The sequence below is a fragment of the Ailuropoda melanoleuca genome, chromosome 13 (genome assembly GCF_002007445.2).
Source record: "Ailuropoda melanoleuca isolate Jingjing chromosome 13, ASM200744v2, whole genome shotgun sequence".
Lineage (NCBI taxonomy): Eukaryota > Metazoa > Chordata > Mammalia > Carnivora > Ursidae > Ailuropoda > Ailuropoda melanoleuca.
In genome coordinates, this window is record NC_048230.1 from 58,443,015 (window position 1) to 58,454,106 (window position 11,092).

The following is an 11,092-nucleotide window of genomic DNA, read 5'->3' on the forward strand; positions in this document are numbered from 1 at the left end:
TTGGTAGAAACGTGCCTCCACACTCGGGGACAGTAGGAGATCTGACTGCAGCCCTGGGGTCAGGGCCACTTGGTGGAAGGTGGGACCATACAGGAAGCTCTACTTTCCCCTCTGTGGCCCAGTCACGGAGCTGTTCTGCAGTGGGAAATGTTTACACAATCTTATTATTATAATTGCTGTGTATTCGAAGTTGAGAATCAGCCACCGTCACAGCACAATCTTGTGACGCTGCCCCCTGTGTGCCAGGCAGGCAGCAATTCTACGTCCCAGGGAGACGGAAGTGACAAAATGAAGTCCCTGTTTTCATACATCATAATTGGTTAATTCATTCACCAACTGATCGGCATTTGGGTTAGTTCCAGTTTGGGGCTATGATGAAAAAAAATTCGTAAAGGAATATATGGAGTGCGTGGGTGGCTCAGTGGGTTAAGCGTCCAGCTCCCGGTTTTGGCTCAGGTCATGACCTCAGAGATGTGAGGTCAAGCCTGGCGTCATGCTTTGTGGGGAATCTGCTGGAGATTCTCTCCCTCTCCCCCTGCCCCTCCCCCACTTGCTCTCTGTCTCTCTCTCTTTCTCGCTAAATAGTAAAATAACTAAATAAATGCTTTCTTTTGTGATTCATGCTTAAGGTGTCCCGTCTAAAAGATCTTTGCCCATCCCAACAGGGTCCTGTATTTTCTTCTAGCAGCTTCTAATTTTTGCTTTTATATTTTGGCCTATGATCTCTCTTGAATACTTTTCGTGTATGGTGTGAGGTGCAAGTTGAGTTCATCTTTTTCAGTGTGAATATCCAATTGTTCTAGTAACATTGGTTGAAAAACAAAAGTGTTTTCCCCTCCCTGAATTACCTGAATGCTTTGACTGAAAATCAGCTGGCCATAGATGAGCTAGTCTAAACTGGTCTCTCTAGTCTCGTCTACTGATCTGTCTCCCCTTACTTCTTGGACCTTTTGAAAAATGCACATTGGCCCAGAGTACCGCATCACACAAACAAAATAGGCCTTTTCAATACAAGTATTTTCTGAGCCTCGTCTGTGCCATCACTGGGAACATAATGGTGCTTGAGACCCTACGTTTTCCTTTTACCTCATGGAGCTTGAGGGAGTAACTATCTGCTGGTTTCGCCTGTTCGTAACCCCCTCCCCTCCTTCAAGCAATAAGTTCTCAGTTCTCCACTGGGGAGCCCCCGTCTGTCCACCCTCATCCCATGTGGCTTAGACGAAGCTGACCTCAGCATCCCCTTCCCAAGGCAGACACACAGCCCAGGTTTGGCCCAGGAGCACCAGCACAAGGACATTTTTGTAGAAATACCAGAAAGATGTCGTTTTCTTTCCTCTGTTGGTTTTTGTTTGGTGGTTTTGTTTTTGTGTTTTGAGAGAGAGTGGTGGGGGAAGGGCAGAGGGAGGGAGAGACTCCCAAGCAGGCTCCATGCTGACCGAGGAGCAGAACTCGAGGCTCCATCCCACAACCCTGAGATCACGACCTGAGCTGAAACCAAGAGTCGGATGTCCAGCTGACCCAGGCGCCCCTCTCCTCTGTTGTTTCTGTAGTTGGGAAGCTGAAGGGAGCCACAGCTGCCTGAGACTGATGCCAATACAGAGGGCCTCAGAGTGTATAGGCGGAGACTGCCAGACACCCACCATCTGAGCACCTGGATCCAGCTGTGCCTGAAGCTGGTGAAACTCCTGGGCTTTCCTCTTCTGTGAGTCAATGAATTCTTTTTTTTTTTTTTTTTTTAACTTAAGGCTGTTTGAGCTGAACCTACTTCCCCCTGCTAAACATAAAGGAATTAATACAAGCAATAGGAAAAAAGGCAAGGTCACCATGGGCATCTCAGGGAATTTCCCTGGTCAACTTTTAAGGTGATTCTTATTTAATTCAATTCATCTTGGATACCTCAGTCCAGCCCCTCTGTCCAATCAATCAGCAAGTCCCAAGAGAGCAGTATTTTTCACACTGAGGATTATGAGCCACTAGTGAGTCATGAAATGAATGTAATGGGGTTATGGCCAGCACTTTTTTTTTTTTCCTAATGAAAGAGAATGGAATAAAAGGAATACAAAATATCAGAGGGCATGGCATGTTGTAAGGCTACGTATTTTGTAAAACTTTTTTTTTCCTGTTGTACGCATGCGTTAGTGTACATTAAATGTATTTCTCCCTACGAGATGCGGTGAGTGTGAAAACCACCGCTATAGAGCAGTCTGGCAGACACTATGGGCTGCCCACCCAACAGCCACTCCCCTTCTTTATAAAAAATTTTTTAAAAAAGATTTTATTTATTCATTTGAGAGAAGAGAGAGAGTGCACAAGCTGGGGACAGGAGACCAGAGGGAGAAGCAGGCTCCCTGCAGAGCAGGGAGCCTGATGCGGGGCTCGATCCCAGGACCCTGGGATTATGACCTGAGCCGAAGGCAGACACCTAACTAACTGAGCCACCTGGCGCCCCTCCTCTCCTTTCTGTTTGCTAAAAGAACTTTGGTTTTGTTCAGGAAAAGAAACAGCCATGTGTCTATAGGGAGGTTGAGGAATCGGGGTAAGCCCCTTCGTAGCCCAGGAGTGAGTTTCGATTGATCTAAGCCATTGGTTTTCAAAGTGTGGTCCAAGCACCCCTGAGAGTCCCTGAGACCCTCTCAGAAGGTCCATGAGGTCCTCCTTTTTGCAGCAACATATCATATCTGTGTGAGGCCAGAACTTCTTTACCTATTTCAAGCAAAACAACATATCACAATGGATTGAAGCAGGAGAAAGTAAAACCCAGCTTCTATTAAGCCAGCATTACAGAGATAAAGACAAATGTAAAACCGTGTCACTTTTTCCACTAATTATTGTTTGTTTGGGGGAAAACACCATTTTTCATTAAAAAACTAAGTTAATATATAAAAGGTAATTTAAAATAAACTAATGAGGGGCGCCTGGGTGGCACAGCAGTTAGGCGTCTGCCTTCGGCTCAGGGCGTGATCCTGGCATTATGGGATCGGGCCCACATCAGGCTCCTCCGCTATGAGCCTGCTTCTTCCTCTCCCACTCCCCCTGCTTGTGTTCCCTCTCTCGCTGGCTGTCTCTCTCTGTCAAATAAATAAATAAAATCTTTAAAAATAAATAAATAAATAAATAAATGAATAAATAAATAAATAAATAAAATAATGAATGTATATATTTAAATTTTTCAGTTTTAACTTCTAATACAGCAAACATCTATCAATATAAACCACATAAACCAAAGATCTTTGGAGTCATTATAATATTTAAGAGTTTGAAAAACCACAAACTTAAGCCAGTCGTGGTTGTCTCCTACCCTCTACCAGTGATTTTATCAGGAATATGATACGATTCTAGAAAATGGAACTTAAAATACGCTGAGGACTTCTGAGAAAGTTTTCCTTCTAGGGAAAAAAGAAGAGCTACATGGGAGGAAACAGTCCCTCTTCTTTTAGTAGGTTAATGTGCATGCAGTGTGATGCCTGGAGCTGTGGCAGCCGTCTTGTGGCTATGAGGCTACAAGGCTGAGGACAAAGTCTGCATACTGAGGACAGCAGAACGAAGAGATGGAAAGAGCCTGCCTTCTTGAAGACAGTGTTGAAGCTCGGTATCCACCAGCACAAGACCACCTATCTCGGATTTCTTGTTTTGTGATAAAATAAATCTTTCCCCCACTAGATTGTAAGATCCATTAGGGTAGAGTTTTGCCTGGATTTGGGGTTATTAACTGTTTTAATCACTGCCCTCACCAGCACCTAGAACAGAGCTAGGATATACTAGGTGATAGGTAAATGTTTGTTGAATGAATGGATGACTCCATTGAATTATCCATTAAATAAAAAGTCTTTGTTGGATTTTGATGTTGTTACTCAGAGCCAAAGAATCCTACTCAAATCAAGTGTCCAACACTACCTCAATTTCCATCTGTGGGGATCCTTTTCAGGGATCCTCTTCAATAACCTTCCATCAATCAGCATCCTAGCCTATGCTGGGCATGACCTCATTTATAGCCCCACAACACTAAGGGATTATCTCTGTTTCAGCACTTCTCCCCCACACATATTTTTTTTTTTGAACTGCCTCCACTAGAGGTAGAGGTCAGAGACTTATTAGTTTGGGTACAATATCCTGGCGGCTACAGCAAAGAGACCTTTAGTTATTGGCTCAAACAAAATCAAGTTTATTTTTCTCTCACTTAACCAATCCAGACTGAGGAGGTTCAGGGGAAGACAAACTCAACACATAGCTTGGAATCTCCATGCCCAAGGGAGCTGCACTAGCTCCTGCCATCACATTTGCATCCCACCCAATGGTAAAGGGCAGGAGAAAGGGCAAAGAGGGAACATATCCATTCTTCTTGATGGCATGACCTGAAACGAGCTTGCATCATTTCTGCTCACATCTCACATAAACTCCCATGAACATCTCAGAACTTGGTTACATAAACACTTAGCTCCAAAAAAAAGGTCAGAAATGTAGTCATCAACTGGACGATCCTGTGCCAGCTAAAACTCATGAGTTCTTTTACTAAAGAAAGAAGGAGAAAAGAGGATGTTAGTGGTCAAGCAGCTGTCTTTGCTATGTACGGTTTGGTTTGATTTGTATTGTATCCTCAGAGCCTCAAACAAGGCTTGACATATGGTAAATGTTGAGGAAATGTTTAAAGAAAGAAATAATAAAGGAAACAAAGAAACAAACAAAAAAACCCAGAACCCAAGATCCCTGCCCATGATGAATGTACTCTTAATCCAGTGAGAACTCAGATGAAGCATTAATGTATCACAAACAACACAAAACAAAGCTTTCAGGGGTGTTAAATCAATGGATATGGTCTGTAGGGTAAACCATTTTCTCCGGTTCCACAAGACCCCCAGCCTCTCATTTCCACAGAAGCTAATTCTCTCTAGACTGTGACCCACTCTATGGGACAAAAACTCTCCATGTCCCTTCACCTGTGTTCACTTTCTAATGGACAAAACAAGTCCGTGACAATAATGGAGAGTAGCTGGACACTGGCAACCTTCCTGAACTCAGAGACCCACGTAGATTTAGCCTTGGAGATGTCACGCTCAACAGGGGCATCAGGCTGGCTCAGTCGGTGGAACGTGCGACTCTCGATCTCAAGTTCAAGTCCCATGTTGGGTGTAGAGACAAAAGAAATAAATGAACTTAAAAAAAAAAAAAAGAGAGAGAGAGAGAAACAGTTCAACAGCCAAAAGACATTGAAAAGGAATCACACTTCTCATGCACATCTCTTAAGAACATTACAAGAAATTCACAGCAATACTAACTAGAAGTCTCTGTCCTTTCCTGCTTCTCCCTCTCCCCCACCCCATGCCTTTCAACTCTTCCAGGGCCTGGCTTGCCTAGCCCCGCACTCACCAGCTAGCCTATGCTCTTCTCCTCCCTCCTCTCAGCCTGTTAGAGGAGAGGCTCCCAAAGAGTGGTCCAAGGACCAGCATTATCTGGGAGCTTGTTTGAAATACAAATCCTTGCACCCCACCCAGACCTATTCAATGGCAATCTCTGAAGTAGGACCCAGGTGCCCCTCAGGCACACTGAAGTTCAAGGAGCACCTGACCGGCTCACTGACCCACAACTGTGGCTGTTCAGCTTGACAGTTCAGCAAAATCCGGGGGCACCTGGGCGGCTCCGTCAGTTAAGCAACTTTGGCTTTGGCTCAGGTTATGATCTCAGGGTTGTGAGATCGAGTCCTGCATCAGGCTCCCTGCTCAGTGGGGAGTCTGCTTGGGATTCTCTTCCTTCCCTCTCCCTCTGCCTCTCTTTCTCTCAAATAAAAATAAATCTTCAGAAAGAAAGAAGAAAGAAAAAGAGAGAGAGAGAAAGGGAGGGAGGGAGCAAATCCTCCAACGGGTCCAGCTTGGGTCATGTGTCCAGCCCTGAACCAGCCCCAGTGCCCAGATGAATAGGGTCCTCTGATTCAGTGGCTGCAACCCCATGTTCACAGCAGGAGTTAACCCCAGATGTGGCTGTAGAGCTACCAAACGGAACGACGACGAAGGTGGGTTAGTCCACTTAAGGGAGGTTCAGCAGGTGAAATAGAGCCCTCAGCTCCATATCCCCCTCTGTCTCCTCGCCCATTGTCTGCATCGTAAAAGTCCGAGGAAACCAAGGGGCAAAGGCAATCTCGTTTGAGGGCCTCGGTTGCCCAGCAGGCAAAGACTGAATGCTCTGTCCCGTGGGGGCAGGGATGTTGTAAGCAACTTCTATTAATTATTTAATCACATAAATTAATATGGAAGATTCTGGGTATATTTGGGGGGAAATTCTGAATAATTCATACTTGAATCATACTGCATACATATTATAATGCCAGATAAGTGGAAAATTATACACCAGAAACACTGTTCATGCAAATATGCAGTTTTACCTTCTGCCCATCCCAGAAGCCATCACAGATTAATTGATTGATAAGGAGGAAGCCAATGCAATAGTAATTCTAATTCTGTATTTAGTTCTGTTAAAGGGATTATAATGCATTCAAAGTAGGTTTAGGATTTAGAGTGTTCGTACACGTATATTACACACATGTACAAAATTTTACATACAGTTATAGGAGTGACCGTTGTATGTATTGAGGGGTTTTCCTTTTCTAGTGAAATCGTTCTTTTTTTTTTCTCTTCCTTTTTCTGGTTGCCTCCTCCCTCCTTTTCCTCTCCCTTCCTCACCTCCAGTTCACATGCTCCCATCTTTTTCTCCATGTAATTTTATACAAAGACATGCCCACAGATATATCTGGATACATATCGATAAACAAACACGCATATATGCACACACATATTTATACTGGATACACAGGAATGTATATAAGTAAGATCACGTTATCCTCAATTTTCTGCACCTTGCTTTTCTCATTTAAGAGGATCACATGAGAGTTGCTCCAGGTCACCTGGCAGACAGCATTGGAATGATGGTGCCGTATGGTGTGAGATGGTTCCACCATGTAGTGGGGCCATACCATGTTGTAGTCAACCACTCCCTATGGATGGGTGTTTTCTTTCTTTGCCATTAAAAAAAAAAAAAATTTAAGTAAGCTCTACACCCAACGTGGGGCTTGAACTCATGACCCTGAGATCAAGAGTGGCACGCTCCACTGACTGAGCCTATCAGGCACCCCCTTTGTTCACCATTTTTGCCACTGTGAACAGTACTGCCTAAATCTTCTTTCGTGTATATCCTTACATCGGTTCCTAAGAATGGAACCTATTCCACAGAAATGTTAAAATGTTGGGGGGCCTGGGTGGCTCCGTTGAGGTTGCTGGGACCAAGCCCCACACCGGGCTCCCTGCTCAGCGGGGCGCCTGCTTCTCCCTCTGCCTGCCGCTCCCCCGATTGTGCGCTCGCTCGCTCTCTGTCAAATAAATAGCTAAAGAAAAAAGAAATGTTAAAAGATACTGGGGCAGCTGGTTGGCTCGGTCGGTGAAGCATGCGACGCTTGATCCCAGGGGTTGTGAGTTCGAGCCCCACATTGGGTGCAAAATTACTTACATAAATAAATAAAACTTAAAATGTTCAAAGATACCACCCAAAGGCGGTAACATGATAAGAAATGTAGACGGAGCTTCTCATCTGGCCAACAGCAATAACTTTTATGGTTCTTCTTTTTCCTTTCCTGCCTCCCCGTCATCGGGGGTATTAAAGCACAATCAGTGTTGTCTCACCATCCCCCAGTGCATCACGGAGGTCTAAAATATTTCCAACACCCTAAAAGGAAGCCCCACACCTGTTAGTGATCCCCCGTATGCCCCTCTCCTTCCGGCCCCTGGCCATCATTAATCTGCTTTCTGTCTCTGGATTTGCCTGTTCTGGGCACTTCGTGTGAACGGCACCCTTACGGGAAGCGGTGACTTCTCTCCCTGCGAGTGTGTTCGAGGTTCCCGTGCACTGGAGCATCTGCGAGAACGTCATTCCTTTCCGGGCTCGGTAACCTTCCAGCGTCCGCACAGAACACCTGCTCTTCAGCCATTCGTCCGCGGAGGGACATTTGGGTTGTTTCTCCTTTCTTCTGGCTTTTGTGAAGAGTCGTGCCATGAACATTTGTTTGTTCAAGTATTTGTCTGAATACCAGCTTTCAGTTCTCTCGGGTACATCCCTCGGAGTGGAATTGATCGGGAGGTAATTCCGTGTTTAACTTTTTGAGGGAGCGCCAAACTGTTCTCCACGGCGGCTGCACCATCTTACGTGCCCATCAACAGAGCACAAGGTCTGTTTTCTCTCCGTATAAAGATTCCAGTCATGGGATTAGGACCCGCCCTAATCCAGTATGACCTCATTTTAATTTAATTACATTTAATTTAATTACCCTATTTCCAAATAAGGTCACATTTACCAGGAGGAGGATTAGGACCTGAACCTATCTTTTTGGAAGGCACAGTTCAACCCACCACAGGGCATCGTACTTTTTTGTACACAGGAAATAGAAGCAGTTGAAAACCATAACTAATTCAAGATAACACCAGTAACAAAGTGTCTTTTCCTTAAATTGCAGGAATCTCAGCTATTTATGCAAAGGCAAGGCCATCAAGCATTGAGCGGCAGCCAGACAGTCTTGGCAGAACACCGGTGTGGGTAAGTTGGCTAATTTTAGTTCATGAATACTGCATTTTAATAGCCCTTAATAACTCACGTAGTGAATTACTATTAAGTCTCCTGTGGATGTGTATCGACATGAAAAATTATTTCAATGTCCATCATTTAGGCGCACGAACTAAAGGAAGGACGAGAGATTTCAATATTCCACACACTGTGGATTTTCGGACTTGTCTTGGGGCAGATACAGCCAATGGGCTGAGCCAGCATCTGCTCCCAACCTTTGACTCTCTTCTTCCTCCTATTTTAGAAGCTGGAAAGCCTCTCAGCTACTGGGGTTGCCAACTGTGCTGTTGGATTTCCAGGAATACGTTCGTTTTCCTGATAGAAGAGACAGATGCAACTGGCTCCAGCCCTTCCCCTACCTCTTCCTGCCTTGAACGCTGACGCGATGCCGGGTGCCTCAGCAGCCAGATTGCTGCACCCTGAGCGCAAGGCCAAGAGGATCACAGAGCCCCCTGGTACCGTTCACCCAGCGACAGCAGCTACCTACCTCCTGATTCCTTGTGTTGGGGGACAGTGTCAGTCACTCTCCATCAGGCTGCTGCTGTTGGTAGGCCGTCCCCACCCCCGCCCCGATCTAAGTGATTCATTTTTTTTTTTAAAGATTTTTTATTTATTTATTCGACAGAGATAGAGACAGCCAGCGAGAGAGGGAACACAAGCAGGGGGAGTGGGAGAGGAAGAAGCAGGCTCACAGTGGAGGAGCCTGATGTGGGGCTCGATCCCGTAACGCCGGGATCACGCCCTGAGCCGAAGGCAGACGCTCTACTGCTGTGCCACCCAGGCGCCCCTAAGTGATTCATTTCTTATGCTACTTAGACACGACGGTACAATGACATAATTTTATCTGTGATTTCATTTTGCTCGGCAATTCAAAAGCCGATTCCCCAAAGCCAAATCTTGCTGGGCTCCTTGAGAGTTGGCGCCCCCAGGATTTCTTTTTTAATGAATTGGAAATTCAGGATTTAAAAATAGAGATAAAAACAAATCAGACACCCCCTCCCCCGCATCACAGAGGCTGTTCTGCAAAGGGACCACCTCGGGGCCGTGGGGGGCCAATTACACCTGCATTACCCGGGTGGCTTTTTTCTCTTCTTATCCAGGCCTATAGAGGTATCCTGAATTCTGTAGGGACTCCGACAGGCCCCTGACAGCCGTCAGGTGCTTGTAATCTCTTCGCAGTGCTAACGAGTGTGCACAGAAGCCTCCACGATGGGTTCAAAATCTTATTCTGCATGCTCTTTCGGCACCTTTGGGGCAACATAAATTCTTCTGGGCTGTGGTTAGAAGTGTAGACCGAAACCATCTTTTGGAGAGAAATTTAGCAAGATTTCTCAAAATTGCAATTAAAGAGAACCTCCACTTGGCCACACAGGCACATGACCTGGGCAATCAGATATTTCTGCCCAGGACCTTCAGTTCTCTAGCCAGCGATGCCAAGAGAAGTGCACAGAGAATCTGGATTCACCCCGAGCGTGATAACTGGGCATCCAGGCAGGCACAGCGTCCAGCCATACATGTGGTGGCAGCAACGTTCACCTGGGCAGGATTTCCACGCTTAACCTCCCTCATTTCCTGATGGTTTCTATCCTTCCTTCTGACTCTATAAGCACAGTCCCCGCACAGCCTTCCAATAAATCCCTCAGCAGTTTAGGTTAGCCAGAACAGGTCTCTGCTGCTTGCCATCAAGACCCCTGGCTGATAGAGCTTACACATGCTAGAGACTGTCTAGGAAGTGACAAGAGAAACTAGTCAAGTGGCTGTCCTAGAGAAAGCAACAGCGTCATGGGTTGGGGAGGAAAGGACACTGCCTTTCTGGTCTGCTTGACCTCTGGTAATTAAAAAATCAAATACAGGGGTGCCTGGGTGGCACAGCGGTTAAGCGTCTGCCTTCGGCTCAGGGCGCGATCCCGGCGTTATGGGATCGAGCCCCACATTAGGCTCTTCCTCTATGAGCTTGCTTCTTCCTCTCCCACTCCCCCTGTTTGTGTTCCCTCTCTCACTGGCTGTCTCTCTGTCAAATAAATAAATAAAATCTTTTTTAAAATAAATAAATAAATAAATAAATAAATAAATAAATAAATAAATAAAAAATCAAATACAGGGGGGAACCCTGGGGGGCTCAGATGGTGAAGCGTCTGCCTTCAGCTTCAGTCATGGTCTTGGGGTCCTGAGATCGAGCCCCACATTGGGCTCCCTGCTCAGCGGAAAGCCTGCTTCTCTCTCTCTGTGTGCGCGCTCTCTCTCTCTCCCTCAAATAAGTAAATAAAATCTTAAAAAAAAAAATCAAATACAGGGACACCTGAATGGCTCAGTTGGTAGAGCATGTGACTCTTGATCTCGGGGTTCCTGAATTCAATTCCCATGTTGCGCATAGATAGAGCTTACTTAAAAAAAAAAAAAAAAGTATTAAAAAAATCAGATACACAGGGGCGCCAGGGTGCCTCAGTTAAATGTCTGCCTTCCGCTCAGGTCATGATCCCAAAGTACTGGGATC